This window comes from Oryza sativa, chromosome 8 (assembly GCF_034140825.1).
Source record: "Oryza sativa Japonica Group chromosome 8, ASM3414082v1".
NCBI lineage: Eukaryota > Viridiplantae > Streptophyta > Magnoliopsida > Poales > Poaceae > Oryza > Oryza sativa.
The window spans coordinates 4076742-4093104 of NC_089042.1; the positions used below are offsets into that span (position 1 = coordinate 4076742).

At 42.1% G+C, this 16363-nt stretch overlaps 1 non-coding gene and 1 pseudogene across 1 annotated transcript; one reads left to right on the forward strand and one right to left on the reverse strand.

The window, feature by feature from the left end:
• Positions 1–6918: 6918 nt before the first annotated feature.
• On the reverse strand, positions 6919–7116 carry LOC112936287 (small nucleolar RNA Z242). Its single transcript, XR_003238414.1, has one exon. It is a non-coding gene; the product is annotated as a small nucleolar RNA Z242 (small nucleolar RNA).
• A 2117-nt stretch (positions 7117–9233) lies between these two features.
• Positions 9234–9863, forward strand: LOC107281851 (uncharacterized; annotated as a pseudogene).
• The last annotated feature ends 6500 nt before the right edge of the window (positions 9864–16363 follow it).

Genomic DNA, 16363 nt, shown 5'->3' on the forward strand with positions numbered 1-16363 from the left:
TCAGCGGCTTTTTGCGCATCATTTATGAGGTCAAGAGCAGCTTCTTCGCTCGTCCCGTTAACAAAGCCATCAATGGCATCAATGTTAACTCTTGGATAAAGGGATTTGGTCATCGCCAACGCCAGACTTGCTCCCATACTTCCAGCTTCTTTGATGTTCTTGAAGTAAGTATCCGGAGCGACTCTCAGCTTGTTGAAGATTTCGGCAGCATCAAGTGTACTCGGACCGGCGTTATTGAAGAACATGGCTTGGATGAGTGGAGTAGCGGCATTAGCGACTTTCTCCCTGGCCCCTTCAAGCCTATTGATCTTGTCAACTAAGACATCAAACTGTGCCTGGGACTTGATCTTGCGGTCTGCATCAACAGATTCACATTAACGAATCAGCATATAGAAGATAATGGCTTTTGAGGTATTGATTATTGGTACCTTCAACCTCCTTTAAAGCTGAGTCCCTCTGTCTTGCCAGTTCTGCCTTATCATTTTCCAGAGTTTGAATCTGCTTCTCCAGTTGAGATATCTTGGCAGCTTGCACTACATTGACTCTGGTTAATCAAGATTACAAAGATAACAACATAAGTTAGTTGGGCAGAGTTTGTGTGTACCTTTTGATGAGCCGCTTAATTCAAAATTGGATTCCTGGAGCTCAGCAATCCGATCCCTCAGATCATGTTCATTCTTCCTGGCAAGCTCTTTTGTCTCGTGCAGCTAATTCCTGGTGGCTTCGAGGGTCCCAAGATGAGGGACTAACCTCTCTAAGGTTGCCGTTTTAGCTTCGTTTCTAAGATGAATCCTCTACAAGACAGTTTAATTAGCGCCTGGACTAAATGGCAAACGAGATGGTTGAGATCAGGCGCCAAAGAGCTTACATTTACAATGCAGGTGGCTTGGCTGAGCGCCTTTTTTAGCAAGCATACTTCTTCATCTTCTTTTTGCTTATTTATTACGATTCCTTGAGGCGGCATGTTGTCATCCCACCACTTGACCAGAATGGGAGGGTGCGAATCCTCAGCTGCTTGTATCCGAAGGATCTCTTCTTCATCACCAATCATTGGCCCTAGTGTATCCATGAATAAAGATGAGGCGATCAAATAAAGTCTGTTGGATCGAAATGATTTCAGATAGTGTGTTTACCTGTGATGATTCCCGGTCGGGGACGAGAGGACTCTTGTGTCTTCACAGGAGATCTGGTTTCTGAGTCATTGCCAGCATCCTTTCCGGGAGGACTGTTTATTTGAGCTTCAACCTCGGGAATTTTTTGGCTTGGCCCTGCATCCGACTGGTTTCCAGTCGGGGACTCCTAGTTAACTCCGACTCCAGCTTCGGCCAACTGGTTTGCGGTCGTGGGTTCGTTGCTGGGTTTTACATTGTCGCTGGCCTGCGGATTATCACTCGGGTGATCTTTTGCAGTCGGCCCGGTTTCTTTTGAGGAATCCGCTTCCATATTAGTCGGGTCAGAGTCTTTCTCAGAAGGATCTATGTCGGATGGTTTCCTACAAGTTTTGTCATCAGTGTTATCTTCATGATGGGAGAATATTAATACAAGGAAGGTTGTTATATGATTTGTACCTGGAAGACTTTCTGATTTTTGGTATAGGACGACTGGAGGTTTTCTTCTTTGGAGGTTTTCTTAATCGGATTAGTTGGCTTCGGAGGTCTTCCGGTCGCTCCTTTATCTCTGAGCTCTCCGGTATCATCGCCTTCGTCGTCACTTAGAACCAGCTTCCTCTTGCGAGAATCTGACTGGCCGACTGGATCAGAAGCACTTGGTTGGGTTTTAGACCGAATTCTTGGTTCTCCGCTTCTCTGACCAGTTTGGCGGCGAGGTGATTGGTGTTGAGCGATTGGGGGATCCGACTTCATCAAAGCAACTTCCTAGGCGTGATATCCTTTATTGTTAACTGATTCAACAAAATGATAAGACCGTATTTTGCGAAAAGTTGAAGTGTTTGATTACATACCGGTGGAGGAGGACTAAAGACATTGAATAGCACGACTAGCAGCAGGTGCGAATAGCTGACGACGATAGCATTTGAGAATATCTTGTACATCCTTTCCTTCATGACCTTAAAGTCAAGAGAGTCCGGATCTTCACGATTTGGATCGTGTTTGCCGTCAAATTCAAAAGCTGTGCGGGATCTTTCTTTGATTGGAGCTAACCGGCTTTTTATGAAGTGCCGAGTGATTTGTTCTCCTTGCAAGCCTTGCTCTTTCAGCTTTATCATGCGTTCCATCAATTCTACTGCTTGGGCAGCCTCATCCCCTGTAGGCAATGAATTCCATGTGTCTTGGTACACCGGAGGAAGACAAGAGTACTCGGGAAGGGCTGGTTCAGGATTTTGAACATAGAACCAGTTGGCGTGCCAGCCTTTGTTCGAGGTCTTCAAGGGCATGGAGAAATATTTTTGGCTTAGTGTTCCCCTGAGTTGAAAACCAGCGCCCCCAACAACGCACGGTTTGCTCTTGTTTGGCTGGGGCTTGAGGAAGAAGATGCGGCGAAACAAGGCAAAATGAGGCCTAATGCCCAGAAAAGCTTCGCAGGCATGAATAAAATTGGCAATATGCACTATGGAGTTTGGGTTCAGATGATGCAGGCTGATTCCATAGAAATTCAGAATTCATCGAAAAAATCTTGAGGTTGGAAGGGAGAAACCGCCATAGAAGAAATGAGCAAATACCACGATTTCATGCGTATCGGGGGTTGGGAATGCTTCGCCAAATGCCGGTCGCCACCCGATGATCTCCTTCGCTGGAAGAACGCCGTGCGCCACCATCTCCTTCAGATTATCTTCCGTCACATCGGAGGGCGCCCACTGACTCTCGAAGCTTTCTCTTTCTTCCGCCATAAATGTGAACTGGATGGTTTGATTTGGTCCAAGATACGGCTGGAAAGGGATGGGGAATCGGAGCGGTGGACGCGGGAAGAAATTTCGTGAAGTTTTTGAGGATGGATTGGAGCGGATTGATGAACCCTAGTTTGGCCGGCGCAGTTTTGTACTGTAGCAGGGAATGAGGAAAATGGCGAGAGTCTCGGCGGGGAAGACGAAGAGACGTTTTATTTCACTTCGGTGCTTTTAGGGTATCGGGAGTGCTAACAGGCCTGGGCCTGCACAGTACTTCAGCCCAATTTTATTTCCAGCGTGGCCCGTTGTGATCCTTAGGGACTTAGGCACTTTTTGCTTTGGCAATTTGTGCTCACAATGATGTGGCCCAATGCTGTTAAAATCCTTTTTAATGCGGTTTGATAATTCTTTGGAATTAACACGATGCAAACAAAAGGTGCCCGACAGGAAGGTGTTATACTATTTTTGTAAGCCTTATTAGGCTGCAAAAGCTGTTTGGGTTGATTTGAGATGACTAATTTATTAAGGGTCATTCTCTTAGCATGTTATATGCTTAATTTGGTTATGGTGAGAGTCATAGCTTAGGCTATTAGACTCGTGAATTACCATGATTTTTTATCATGTTTGGTGGATCATTTTAAGAGTTTCTTACTCGGATTCCTATCAAATATGTCTATTTTTGGACCTTTTTTAGTATTATTACTCGGCCCTTTTTGTATTTTTTATCCTTGATATGTTCAAGTTGAGAAGCAGTCGGCTGGATATTTTACTGAGTACCATGCATGCTTCGCTATAAAACCACTCGGTTCTTGACTGCATGTTTAGTTTTTCAACTAATCATATAGTCGGGGGCTACACCTAATTAGGTGCATCTACTCGATGCACTATGTTTTATTTTCGCCCTTCACAATTTTTGATTTTAGCACTCGGCAAGCTGGAGCAAGTTGAATTGAAGCACTCAGATTACTGTTTTTTGTTTCGAGAAGGCTATTATTGTCAACTGCGAAGGTCTCGGGGGCTACTGTGGAGATTATGGATACCCCATATCTACATGACAGTTATAATTTAGTCGGATATACAATACCAAATATAGATAGAATATCTTTATGAGGACTCGGGTTAGTTTTTAACTTGTATGTCAAGGAAATACCCGAGATCTTAGTCGGTTACGATTGTATTTTATCTGTAATTACATATTCCGTTAGGGATATGGGCTGTACTTTGTAAAGCGGACCCTTTCCCCTATATAAGGAGGGTCCGTGTGCCTCTCGGGGCACGATTCTTTTTTCCAGTTTATACAATCAATAACACACTCGGCGGAATAATCCCCGGACAGGAGTAGGGTATTACTTCTTGAATAAGAAGGCCTAAACCTGTATAAAATTCTTCGTCTCCAAACCCATCCACTTTCCTAGCTTGATAGCCACCCCCTTTTATTATTGCTGAAATCTTGTTTCGACAAATAGCCTCTTGCCTTTCCAACCACATGAGGCCGCTTGGTGTCCTGCTTCTCAGCCACAGGCCGCTACAGCTGCCGGTGGCACGGTCGCCAGTGACGTTGATGCGGCGGCGCAGGAGGGTGGCGAGCACGTCATTGCGGACGTCAGTTTCGCTAGCCACAGTGCCGGTTTGTTGCTGGCCGCTCAAGGGCAAGGCACCACCACCGCGTGAGGCATCAACACAAGCGACTCCCCAACGACGATCGATGGTTGGAGAAGATTACAACTTCTTGTCCATGGAAACTGCTGCTGCTTAATTCCCACTCCTTACAAAAAAGAACAAGTGAAACCAGTGTTAAATAAAGAACAAGTGAAATGACATATATAGATGCCCTTGAATCTGAAATTCTATTCCACCGTATGTTGGATTCTTCTAAGAAAAGATATGGGACCATTAAGGCAGTAATTAAGTAAACAAAATGCAAGGAACGTGATCTCTGGTCATTTGTGTAAAACGAGACAAATAATTAGTGGATGATAATAGATTGGTAAAATATTAGTAGTATACTACTTCCTCCATTTCACAATGTAAGTCATTCTAACATTTCCCACATTCATATTGATGTTAATGAATCTAGATAGATATATATGTCTAGATTCATTAACACCAATATGAATGTGGGAAATGTTATCTATCTAGATTCATTAACATCAATATGAATGTGGGAAATGTTAGAATGACTTACATTGTGAAACGGAGGGAGTATGTATTTACCAAATAAAAGTTTTAGATTCACCATATGACATGCCTCGGCTTTCTCTATCCATTGCGAGAGCCTCCTCGTCACCGGTAGCTTCACACGGAGACGCATACACCGCTGCCACCACTAATAGGATGAAATAGCCCGTGAGTTTACACGCATGATGTGCGTGCATACTGGTGTGTCTGGTGTGTACATGTCCTTTGCTTGCTTAGTACTGTGTACACGTGTATACACGAGTAGGTATCTTCTATATAATCGGGAAAAAGTGGTTTCTTCTTAAATTTCAGTTGCACCGCTTATTCCTTTTGATCCATGTAATCCATGGCCACTTGGTTGTGTAGAGAGCACAACATCTCGCAAATAGAATGCTGCTTTCTCCCTCGCATTTGTAGAATAGTTGATGGAAGAATTTGAGCAAATCCTGTGTAAGACTTGTTACACATGCCAAATTAATTTATAGCTCTGATATTGCTTTCTATTGCACTACTCAAGCTGGCCTAATGTGTGGCAAATATAGTCAGTCCAGAAGTTTAGTTGATTGATATTAGCCACACAAGTTTTACAAAATGTGTCTAAAGTGTCTCTAAAGTAAAAGTATTCTTGGCAATTTTTGATGTATCTCTACACTTCAGAACTCTTAATAATCACCTTAAAAAGTGCCTCTCTTTAATCCCCTCAACTTGAAAAAGTTCATCTCCTTAATCCCCTCTCCTTATATGCCTTTTTGATGTAACGCAAAGGTAAAGTGGCTTTGGTTCCTTGTTTTACGCACATGGCACAATTACTCTTTTATCTTTTCAACCTGCAGCCATGTAGTTGCGTACAGAGCACATCTTCTTGCATACAGAGCGATGGATAGCTATATCCAAAGGACGTGGTAGCATGATGCCTACTTTACTCTACCCTTTCTATAGTATTTTGATCGATCACATAAATATGTAGGGCCCACTATTAGAATATGGCTGTGTGTGGGTGTGTATGTGTTCAAATGATGTGTGTACATTTATATGTATGTTTCCTGTAATGGAATAAGTTATCTTCGTTCCATGTTTCAAGGAACAGCCTAATATTTTTTATGAAAAGGTTAATTGAAAGATCTATTAATCCATTTTTAAGATTAAAATAATTAATACTAAATTAATTATACACTAATGCCTCACTTTGCTTTACGTATGTTCTCAATCCTCCTCTCTATTGGATCGAGATCGAGTCGGTAGATTTTAAGGTCTGTCCATGTCAGGTTCCATCTGTTTCAAGATTTAACCGATGGATCGAAATCACACGGCTAAATTTGATTTTGTTTATTCAGTTTAAATTCGAGTTAAAACTGGTGCCGGCAATTAAGTCATTTACTCCATCCTCAGTGACTATCATCAGTTTGTAAGTTAGGTAGAGCTCTATAGATTTGTCCTCTCATATTCTTTTTGAACATGACAAGAGTGACAATGCAGATCTAGTCAGCCAAAAACCTCATAAAAACAAAGGTACCAAACAGTTCGAGCAAAGCGTGTAGTAAATTACAGTTTGGACCACCTTTTTTCACCAAAGTTTCACTTTGATCATCCTTTCATTTTGGACTGTGTAACCTTACAATTTTATTGGTTTGGACCACTAAACTCGCTTTACTATTCATGTACTTTATTCTGGTGAAGATATATGTCCTACATATAGACGGAAAAGTTCACGTGTACACAAACCAATTTGATTGAGATTGTTGATGAGTGTTGAAGAAGTTGTTTGGGGTGGTCCAAGCCGAAAAATTTATAAAGTTACCCAGTCCAAAATAAAAAGATTATTTTAAAGGAGGTTCAAAGGGAAACTTGGATAATAAAATATGACCTAAATCGCAATTCATACGCATGCTACACTACCTTGAAATTAGTTCAGAGTTTTAGGATTTTCATGTTCAGGTCTACACAGAAGATCGACCTGTTGCTGTGATGAGATTATCATTGTGTACCGGTCACCATGCTCCGCAGTTTCTGCCGGCACGACAGGCCACCGCGTCCGGTCACCGCGTGCCTCCGGCTCCATGACCAGCTGGATTTGGCCAGCCATCATCCTGGTCCCTCCTCACCCCCACCTCTAGCAGCATGCCTTGGCCAAACAGACATGAGCACCGTCCTCCCCACGTCCAGTAGCGAGGCCCCACACAAAATCCGCCGTCTTCTCTGGTATCGTCATGGAATGACTGTCGAAGCCGATGCACACGTCGGCAATGGACTTTTGCCTTTCAAGTCACGCGAGGTGTTTGGCGTCCTGCTTCTCAGCCACAGACCGCTGCGGCTGCCGGTGGCATGGTAGCCGGTGACGTTGCTGCGGCAGCATAGGAGGGCAGCGAGCACGTCCTTGCGGATGAGTGTTTCATGTAACGGACTCAAATTTCAGGGAAAATTTTTTTGCGAAATATTTTAAGTCATGTTCTTCTTGATTTTTCCGTTGGAGTGATCTTGCCTTCTCTTAATTTCTTTTAACTTGGATTTAAAGTTTATTTGCAAAGTTAATCGCTCTCTTTTAAATTCTACAAAACCTCTCTATCTCTAACTTTGGCTCTAGATTATATTCCCTTTGACTCCTTTACTGAACATCTCCAACATCCACAAATATCCTTTCATCTCTAGAGCATATGAAATATAAATCTCTATCTAGAGTTAACACCTTTTCATTTAGAGCTTACCACACTACCACCAAATCCAGTTTTATCTTCCACAAAATACTTCCCCTTTGATCTCTACCCAAATACATGAAATACCAATTCTTATTTTCCCCAGAACCAATACCTCTCCTTTGGATCTCCACCTAAATATTCCCATAGTCCATAAAATATCCTTTTCAATCTCCCTGAGTCAATATACCAATCCTTTAGAAGTATATCAATCTACCACAAATTTCGTTCCTATAGAAATTCCTATCCACATATATTTCTGAATCCAGTGCTATACTCCCACAAATATTTCCCCTTTGAAATCTCGTTCATCTAAATTATCCATTCAAGATTTCACAGTCCACTATTTAGCTTGGGCCAATAATTCCCTGATTGACCTGACTCTTTGTTATATTCCCTTAACCATTTTATCCTTGGGGCTAAAGTCCTATTTGCTTCCCTTCCATCTATTTTGCCACCATCCTAAATTTATCCAAAGTTAGAAGTTAAATTATTGCCTTTCCTTCCCGTTTGATTTTTAAATCTTTCGTGACAAGTTTTACATTTGGTTCTTATTTGAACTCTATTAAAATTGGAGCATTTCGATTCTTCATAAAGTTTATACTTCAAAGCAGATATCTTTGATTTTATTTTAAAAATATTTCAAACTTCTTTTTCTTTAAAAACTTTATATTTAAATTCTTTCTATAAAGTTCAAAAGACCCCCAAACTTTCCTCATTTAAATTTTATCTCATTTAAAATCCAACATTCAAAATTATTTGAATTCTATTTAAATTCTTTGACCAAGATTCAAAAAGTCCACATCCCCTCATCCCTTAGATTTCATCTCCTTTAAATTCTACTCAAAACCCTCTACACAAAATTCCTAAGAGTTCCCATTCGAATTCTTTAACCAGAATCCAAAGGTTCACAAATGACCTCCTTTGAATTATCATCATCTTTGAATCCTATTTTTTTAAACTCTCTTTGATTCTATTTCCTTGAAATCTATTCAATTTCATCCATACAAAATAATCAAAAGATCCTGTTCTTTTGGGCCAAAAACCCCTTTCTTTTGGCCCATTCCTTTTTCCTTCCACTTTTTCCTTCTTGGACTGCCGGCCCAGCCGAGCCGAAGCCCAGCCGAGCCGGCCAACCGAGCCGCTCCTCTTTCTTCCTCCTGTGGGCGCACTTGGCGCACGCACATGGCGCCGCCGCCGCCCAGCCAGTCCGACGCCGCCACCTTGCCGTGCCGCCCACGCCGTCGCCTTGCCGTCACTGCCAAGAAACCACCATCGACGTCATCCGCCACCTCACGCCGCCGACGTCAGCCGCCGAACCGAACCGACATCACCAGCCAATCAGCGGACAGAGCTGGCGCCGTGCTCCACTTCTCCACGCCGCCGTCGCCGAGTTTTCCTTGTTTTCCTCCTCCGCAACCGTCTTACGCCACCGCCTCTCGTCGCCTATAAATAGACGACGATGCCCTCTATTTTTCCCACACATCCGAGCTCTTCTTCTCTCTCTCCTCCCATGACCGACCGATGCCCGCCACCGGCCGATCTCCTCCTCTGTTGCTTCCCTGCCTATTCCCTTTCACCATAGGCTTTGCCTCACTCCGTTGATTCCATTTTTCCTATTTTACCCTCTCCTTTAGCCACTTCCACCAGCCACCACCGGCACCACCATAGCCGGCCGGAGCTGAGCTCTTGTTGTTGCCGTTCCGGCCATCCTCTTTTCTCCCTATGTCTTCCACCGACCTTCCCGGATGCGCAGCGAGCGGGAACACGCTTGGCCGCCGCCGTCGAGGCCGTTCAACCACCGAAGCACCGGCGCCCTGCTCCTCTTCCTCTCTGTTGTTGCTCGGGAGAAGAAACAGAAGGAAGGAGAGAAGAACGGGAGGAAGAAGAAGAGACATATGACAAGTGGCCTCTGCACAGTAACTTTTCTCTTTTATTTGATTTTAATTCAATTTCAATCTTTAGACACCCATATCTTTCCAACCACAAATCTAATCCCCGTGAACCTTTGATCGAAATTCATTTAATTTCAAACTCTCCTTTTTGATACCAAATTTCCTATTTTAAAATTTTATTTTAATATCTTTTTGATTTATCCTAAATCCCTTTAATTTTAAATTTCTTATTTTATTTAAAAACCTTTTTAAAATTAAATTATCTTTAAATATCTTTTCTTTATTTATTTAATTACCTTTTCTTTATTTCTTTTAATACCATTTTTAAATTCTATCTATTTAAAAACCCTTTTTGAATTCAAATTCCTTTGATTTATTTAAATACTTCTTTTTATTTTTAAACCATCCTTTAGCCACCAAAAAGCTGTCGTGGGAACTTTACGCCTTCCATGGATGTAGGATCAAGGAGGCCGACTAGAGGGGGGGTGAATAGGCGGTTTTAAAACTTAATGGCACTTAAACAAAACTAATCTAAGTTGCTAGGCAAGGTGAGGTGCAAGGTTAACTAAGCAACTAAGTTAAGTTTTGCAAACCTAGGTGATATGGGCTCAAATATGTCTCTATGAATGTAAATTGCACAAATGTAAATGCAACAAATAAATGAGACAAGAGACAAGGAATTTTTCACCGAGGTTCAGAAACTCGCCGGTTTCCTAATCCCCGTTGAGGCGAGCCCAACTCCACCGCTCAACCACGAAGCCACCGCACGCCCCCTTCGTCAAGGGGTGGGCAAGGTGGGAGCCGGCCCACGGAGAGGACTACCCAAGCCTTGATCACTAGGGTAGTTCTTTCTTCACTCCGAAGGTGGTGAACTCCAAACCACTCACAAACGGCGCCGGGCCTTCTCCACAATCTCCTTGGAGAGGTCACCGGGCAACACCTCCACAAGCCGTCTAGGAGGCGGCAACCTCCAAGAGTAACAAGTCTAGGATGCTTGCCGAGGATGATCAAGTGCCACACTAGCTATAACAATGAAGCAATGCACTTGGATTGGCTTAACTCACTCTCTAACACCTCACTAGATAAACTAAGTGCACAAGGGTGTGAGAGCTTTTGCAAGGGTTCAAGATAATGCAATGGAGTGCCAAAACCTTACCCTTGCTGCTGGGGAGTGGGTATATATACCCCCAACAACCAAAACTAGCCGTTGGAGTCGAAATACCCAACTCTGTGCTCCGCCGGTCAGACCGCCATAGAGTGGCCGGTCAGACCGGACTACTATGTAACGGCTAGAAAACTAGCCATTACAGGGCAATCATTGAGCCCACTCAACCTGGCCGGTCTGACCGCAGTGTAGCGGCCGGTTAGACCGTCCACGGCTCGGTCAGACCGTCATCGGCTCGGTCTGACCGGTTGCGGCTCTAGCGGCTCTGTATCGCCACCAAAAAACAGACCAGTGCAACAGACCAGTGGAGCCGGTCAGACCGGCCTTACCAGGTCGGTCAGACCGGCTAACAGCCCCAGTCAGACCGACCTAAGGCCCACTGTCAGACCGCAGGTCACTTTTCAGCACAACCAACCGTTAGTAAAACGGCGATATCTCTTGACTCGGGTCTCGGAATTTGACGTTCTTGGACTCTATGGAAAGCTTATTCAAAGGGCTATCGAACCCATGAAAAATCCATCCAAGAAACATAACTTAAGTCAAGGATAAATGGCTCACACTCCAAAGGATATCCACCGGACATACCCACAAGATGTCACTCACTCCTATTGGACATGCCCACTTCTCTCTTGGTTTAGGACTTGAGAAAACTCATCACACTTGGTTAGATAAGCCCACAAAATGCACCTACATGCATATGAACTAATATGGCACATGATCATCCACAAGCTCGCTTCATAGACCCCTCTTGATAGTACGACGTCTATCTAGCAAATCCGGTCTACACCAAACACCAAGACCGGGAAAAGACTAAGAAAATATTCTTAGCTACATTATACCTTTGCCTTGCGCCATCCATCTTGGGGTCAAGCTTGAGCCGAGATCAACACTTGTGACCATCCGGTTGAACCATGTTTATGCCGAGGTCTTGTCCATACTTTGTCAAGACTTTATTCTCATCACAAGCTTGACTTCATTCTTGCCAACATGACGATGTCTTTGGCTTGGCGACCACTAACCCATGGTGTCATTCATTAGCCTTATCGTAATGGGACCTATTCCTTTTCACACCTCAAAGGAGAACATTAGTCTCAACAAATCGGTTGTCATCCTTCACTTGATGACCAACCAGTTGCATATGAAAGATATGGATATGTTTGTTGAGTATTCGTTAACATCACAAGTGTCATATACTCGTATGCAAGCTCAAGTGCAAAGATCCGATATAAATAATAGGTGAACAACATGGATCTAGAACATGCACAATAAATGTATAGGATTTGCTCCCCCTAAATATATGCATACAAATAAATATACAAGAGATGCAAGTGTATGCATAATTAGAGAATGACCAATGGGGGTTTATCCTATACATATAGAGAAGGCATATGTAGTAATGATGTAGACCAACATAAAACATATACCTTCATGATCTCCATGTTCTCAATGTAAATGAGACTAAATAAGATAAGACTCGAGTAAACATTAGTCTCACACTTATATATCAATAATATAGAAATCATATATATGAACCTATCAAAAAGTAGGAGATAAGAAGTGGTACATATCGTTTTATCTCCATGTATTTCATCCTTGTCATGATTAAGGTCCATCACAAAAGAATGCATGTCTTCCACATCTCATTATCGGGAAATAACCTAGTAGACAACTTATGCAAAAGAGAGGTTAATCCCATAAACATCGGTTTATCATCTATCACCAAAGTAACAATTACACAAATTGTTTAATCCAAGATCTTTCAATCTTTTCTCTCTTTGGTGATGGATAATAATCCGATATAAACAATATAGAGAGATGAGATGAAAAATGATTTCAAATCAAGATAGAAATCTTATAATAAACAAAATATAGAATAAGCTCCCCCTCAAGATGTGCATACATATGGATATGAAGGAACGCATATGCACATAATCAATAAAGATCAAATAGGAAGCTCACACTATATTTTGGATCCACAAGAGAGACCAAGTTAGAATATGTGAAGTTTAATGCATACCTCTCATCATTTTTACTTTCATATCCAAATAAGACTAGTCAAAGAAAGGCTCATAAAAACGTTAGTCTCATATAATTAGATTTGTCATTAATCACCGAAACCAAATTAAGGCATTTAAACTTACAATGGAGACGTTCGCGTGACCTTAAACCCCGACGTCAAACCGTTGGTTGTAAAACTCGGCACAGCTTAATCCTAAGGTCGAAGTTTTGCTCTTCGCACCCCACGCCTCGACGCGTATAGTGGTCAGAGCCTCATTATTCCCTCGACCTCCACAACACGTCGCACACTAGCTTTGGGCTTTGTGCGATCCTAACCACTCTGCTGCCACTCACAGCAATGGAGTAACACTCCCCATCTTGCAAACCAACACAAATTTTCTTAACTCCCTAGTCGTTGTGCTGCTTAACTATAGCATCGACTAGACGAGCCCATATTTAGCCGTTATGCTACCAACCTTAGCATCGGCTATCCACTCCAAATATCTAGCCGTCGTGCTACCCTACTCTAGCACCGACTAGAAACCAATCCACCAAATAAACCCCACCTATCCAAAATTATCCTTTCTTTGATTTTATTCAATTTCCAACCTATAGAAAGCATCACATCTCTTTTCTTCTTCAAATTAAAAGTTTATTTTAAACCCCTTTCCTTTTTCCTCTCGCCTCGCTCCAATTTTATTTATTTCTTGGCTTTATCGTTTCTTTGTAGCAATTTGCTTATAGGCTTTATTTGCTATCTTTTTGTATCCGTAAGTTAGACCATACAACAAGTTCTATCAGCATCCAAGGAGCTGACGTGGACCCAGATGGCTATGCTGAAGCCGCGGGAAATCTCGAGGCGCAAGGCAAGACATAACTAAAATTTTGATCATATAGAAACCTTGATATAATCTCCATATTTAAATTTGATGCATGATATTTGCTCTTTTAACATCTCGTGGGTAGATGTTAAATGCTTTTAAGCATGATTACATGATATTATTGAAAGATGCATTGGACATCATTTTATGTGGTTTATTATTCAAACATCTTTACAAACTTAGGAATCCGGTTAAAATGGGTATTTTTTGAATGATTATATATGATGAAGTTTGTTGGTGTAGGGAGTTTGGAAAGTTTCGGGTGGTTTAACCGGATTATAATTACCCCCTTATACCATGGAAATGACATAGATGCATCTATCCACACGATCAAGTAATTGGACTTAGCCTAGTACATTGTCCCACTATATGAATGACTGTTGGTTGGCTCACTAGGAGCAGGATTAGGGTGAACGCATGTGTAAGGAGGTTGGGGGCATGGTTCACAACGGTGGAACCCGTGAAAGCAGCGACCAAGTAGCCTTGCTTAGGCCCAGCAAGTGCCCGACTGCTAGGACGGATCAATATCCCACTCGTGCAGTAACTAGTAGTAAGTGGGACCTTCGAACGGCTCTGGTGTCCTCAGCTTTGCAAATTGTTGACATCGTGTGGGTAAAGCTGGACAGTCTCTGCAGAGGTGAATTAAACCATTCGAATGTGCCGTACTCCCGATTCTAGAGTTGTGTCATCAGGGTGATTCCTACTCCTGAAGTATAAGTAGTTTTAAAAATTAAATTGTTGAGGACAAAGATGATTTATGGTTTTTATTATTCCTTTACTTTATTATTGTTTATTTATTCATATCTATTCACCTTTAATTATTTATAATATGTCTTGCTGAGTACATAAGTCTCACCCTTGCATAATTTTACATATAGAGGAAACGTCCTAACAAGGAGATCAGAAGGAAGCAAGATTTATGGCAACGACAAGTTTGTCTAGGCTAGTCTACACTCGAGCTTTTGCCTGTGGAGTTCTTTGAATTCTTTGAAGTTTATTAGCTGTAGCTTTAGTAGTTGAAGAGTTTAGGAGTTTAATAGTTTAGCACTTTGAATTTTCTTGTATTTCAAATAAGGATGTATTAGTTTGGATCTTTTCACCCTTTAACAGTTGTATAATTAGCCTGTATAAATAAATTTGTGCAAATATCGAAAGATGTTATGTATATCAATCTGTGCGTGACCGAAATCCTGGACGATCACGAGTGGATTTTCGGGGCACCAAGCCTAATTTGGGTGTCCCCACATTTCACTAGCCAAAGCACCGGCTTGTTGCTACCCGCTCAAGGGCAGGGCACCACCACCGCATGAGGCATCAACGCAAGCGACACCCCGCTGACGATCGATGGTCGGAGAAGATTACAACTTCTTGTTGATGGAAACTGCTGCTGCTTAATTCCCTCTCCATACAAAGAGGAGGTTTTTAGAGCACCTGTAAATCAGACACCAGTGTAAAAAAAAAGAACAAGTGAAACGACATATATAGATACCCTTGAATCTAACATTCTGTTCTACCATATGATGGATTCTACAAACAAAATATATGGGACCATTAATAAGGCATAAATTAACTGAACAAAATGCATGGAATGTGATATCTGGGCATTTATGTGAAATGAAACAAGTAATTAGTGGTTAATAAGAGAATGTTCAAAATATTAGTAGTGTACTAGGTATTTACCAAATAAAAATTTGGAATTCGCCATATGACATTCCTCGGCTTTCTCTGTCAATTGCAAGTGCCTCCTCGTCACCAGTATCTTTACATGGAGATGCATTCACCGCTGCCACCATTTCAGTAAACTCGTGTATGCCTCTACAGCATCGAGTTCTTTGATGAACAAGCTGAATATACAATTAACACAGTGCAGCTCAGGGAGAGGGGCAAAAGGAGGGAAGTTGGGGCACAAGGATGAAGAGGATTGGGGTTCCCTTAGACTAGAAGGATTGTCGGACCGACGATGGGTGGTGGCGCAATGGTTATATCGTCAAGCATCCATTCTTGAGGGTAATCGTGGGCAACGGGAGGTAGTGAGAGGGATGAGAAACCAAGTGGGTATGGGCTGATGGATGGCTTAGTTCCTATGGATTTGTGTAACCCGTGATCACTTGGTTGCGTAGAGAGCACAACTTCTTAAAAATAGAATGTATCTTTCTCCCTCGTGGTTGTAGAATGGTTGATGGAAGAATTTGAGCATATCCGATGTAAGACTTGTTACACATGCCAAATCAATTTGCAGCTCTGATATCATTTTCTATTGCAGTTCTCAAGCTGGCCTAATATATGGCAAATATAGTGAGTCTAGAAGTTTAGTTGATTGATATTAGCAACACAAATTTTAAGAAAATGTATCTAAAGTGTCTCTAGAGTAAAAGTATTCTAGGCACTTTCTGATGTGTCTCTACACTTCAGAACTCTTTATAATCACCTTAAAAAAAGTGCCACACTTTAATCCCCTCACCTTGAAAAGTTACTCTCCTTGATCCCCCTCTCTTTCTGTGTCTTTTCGATGTAACACAAAGGTAAAGTGGCTTGGGTTCCTTATTTTACGTGCAAGGCTCAATTGCTCTTTTATCTTTTGAACCTGCAGCCACGTAGTTGCATACAGAGCACATCTTCTTGCAGATAGAGCGACGGGTTGCTATACCAAGAGGAGGTGGTAGCATGCTGCCTACTTTACACACACTGAGTCTGATACACACACTACACTGCCT